General features: G+C 46.9%; 1 protein-coding gene across 1 annotated transcript in view; it reads right to left on the reverse strand.

The window, feature by feature from the left end:
• Positions 1 to 958: 958 nt before the first annotated feature.
• The window catches only part of EIF5A2 (eukaryotic translation initiation factor 5A2), a 25751-nt gene continuing 23916 nt past the window's right edge, over positions 959 to 2793 (reverse strand). Inside the window, exon 6 of the mRNA XM_017529877.2 lies at positions 959 to 2005. The gene's annotated coding sequence lies outside the window, so the exon portion shown is untranslated. The remainder of the gene's footprint in view (positions 2006 to 2793) is intronic.

A 2793-nucleotide genomic window follows, 5' to 3' on the forward strand; every position in this document is an offset into this window, starting at 1 on the left:
GCCTTGTCTCCGCTGCACCTGCCTGTGGGTCTTGGGAGGAGGAAGTGGCCGTGGGAGAGGAGTGGGGCCGCGGGTCTGCACCCCCAGATCCCAGCAACAGCCGTCCCACAACCCCGTGGAGTCCAGAGGGCAGCGCTCCGGGCACAAGGGCAGCCAGCTACGCGCCTCCCTCCACTCGTCCCGGTGCCTGCGGCGCCCCGCTAGGCTGCAGGCTGCCACCAGCGAGTCAGGCAGCGCGGGTCCCGCAGCTTACCTGGCCAGGGCGCGGGGCTGCTCCAGCGCGCTGCCGTCCCACCGCGTCGCAGCCCGCCCGGTCCGCGAAGCCGAGCTGCCCAGCGAGCCCCCGCCGAGCCGCACACGCTTTCCGCACCGGAGTAGCGGCTGGGCGCGTCCCGGAAGCGACCTACGGCAAGCGCGCAGGGCCGCCTCCACCGGGCGCACGCGCACGCGCACGCGCACTCGCCTGAGCCTGCGGGGCACAAGCCCCAACCGCTCACTTCGCCTCACCCTCTGTTGGGTTACTGGGGCGGGAAAGGCTTCCCGGCGACACGGCGCGGCGGGAAGAGATGGAATACAGGGATGCGTCGGAGCCGGGCTTGCACGAGGCCCTGGCTCCCGGGCCCCACTGGGAGAGTAGCCAGGGCGAGTGGGTGCACCCGGACCCGGGTGCGCCGGGCTGGTCTCCCGGACTGGGGCTGGAGCGCAGACACTGGAAGGCACCGCGCCCCCGAATGCTCCGGGCCCTGGGGAGCACTCAGATTCCCGAGGCAGGTCCTGGCCCTGCTGGCTGGGGAGCTTCAGGGGTCTGGTCCCACGGGTGGAGCCGTTGAACACGAGGCTCCCACCGTGCCACGGCCGCCTACCCGGGCCCTACTCACTCGACCCCCAAACACGGGAAGAAATGGAATATCTGAATAGACCTGTATCTTTTAAATAAATTGCGTTTGTAACTAAAATATTCCCACAAGAAGAACATAGGCAAATTATGTACTGTTCATGTTTTACCAGTGAATTGTGCCAAGTAATTGAGGAAAAAACAATACCAGTTGTAACAGTTTTATGCTCAAACACACATTCTGCCAGTTTGCCTTTTAATCCAGGGCAGGGGGGAATTTATCTAGTTTCCTGTCTTCTGCTGATAAATATTTGTCCTTGGGGTGTTAACTCCCTTGCATTTTCAGGTTGTAAATGTATAAGTGGGTATTGGTAAGGAGGTTCCCACAGGTCAGAGAAGCCATGGGGTGGAAGGTGAAATATATGCAGGGGGGTGCTGTCACGTTATGCCTGTGTGAAACTGGTTGCTGCTCCTTTCTTTCTTTTGATTGGACAGTGTACTCCATTCTATATCACTACAAGAGAGATTCCAGAAGAATTAAGCCTCAGTTGTCCCCACCACATTTCTGTTTGCTTTTGTTATTTCCTGCTTTCATTTTTCCCAGTTTCTTCTGTTACCTGAGATTACTTCCTAAATAAATCAACTGCGTGCAGCCAATAAGGTAAGACACCAATTTACAAACTCTTTGGGAAAATTAGAGACATTCAACAACTTTTTAATGAGGCCCGTATAACTTTGATACTAAAACCTGACAAGGACATTTTGAAAAAGGAAACTCATACCCAAGTCCCATTTATGAGTATATGAACTTATATGAATATATATATTCATGAATATATATACACACATGCTATAGTCACAAATATTTAGCAAATCGTATCTGACAATGTTATTAGATTATTTACAATCATTCATAAATATATCCATAATGTAAATATCTATGTATTTTGAATTATGAAAAAATGCTATGACATTTAGGCAAACAGTACTCTGAATAGAATTCTCTGTTGTGGTCCATTTGCTCATCTTACATCTTCTCTGTCTGCATCTCTGTATCTGTCCTGGGTTTGTGCATCACACAAGGCTTCTTACAGAAGCAGATGGTTCATGTTATTCTGTAATGTTGTCTTTTGGAAGACCTCAGCTCTGCTAACAGCACAGAGGATTGCACTGTAACATATAAAGTAGAAAATGTGTGCCTCTCTGAAATATACTATTAAAACATCTATTTTTTAGAAGCAGATTTGGAAAAAAAAAAAAAAAGAGAGAGAGAGAAGCTTCTAAATTAGCTTTTACCCAAACAAACTTCCAGCCATCAAAGTTATCACCATTTAAGTATTGTAAAAAAATATATAGATTTTGTATGTGTAGCACACAGTGTTGCATTTCTTTCTATGCCATGTGCTGCAAAGTGAAGCATGTTGAGCATGATGACGCATGGCACTATCATTTCCAGGAAAACATACTTTAATGACATTGAAGTGCATATAGTCTTATGGAAGCAAACTGTGCAGCTTTGGCCAAGAATGGACTGCAGCCCTTCTGTGCAAACAACGATGAGATCCTGAGGACAAACTTAAACTGCCAAAGAATATTACTTTTCAAGTCCCAAACCTACGTATGGTTCTTTGTTACATACTCATTAATGAAAGCCAAGGGGACCGGGGAAGGGAAATAGGAACATAAGTTATTGCTGCTTGCCCTTTCTTCACTAATTGGATTAGAGAGCATTACAAACTATGATTAAAAAGGTTATACTTGCTTCATTGCATCTTTTCTCTCAATATATATTTAGGAAAACCTAAGTTATTTTTAAATATTTTTAACTAATTGCAGTTTCATCCAAGTAATATTTTCTTGTTATATAGTGCCACAGGAATTCTGAATATTAATCACCTTTAAAGTGAAAGTTTCTTTTTTCATTGCTTCATTTTATTACTTGTTTTTATTTGTTTGTT

This window comes from Cebus imitator, unplaced genomic scaffold (genome assembly GCF_001604975.1).
Source record: "Cebus imitator isolate Cc_AM_T3 unplaced genomic scaffold, Cebus_imitator-1.0 Scaffold61, whole genome shotgun sequence".
NCBI lineage: Eukaryota > Metazoa > Chordata > Mammalia > Primates > Cebidae > Cebus > Cebus imitator.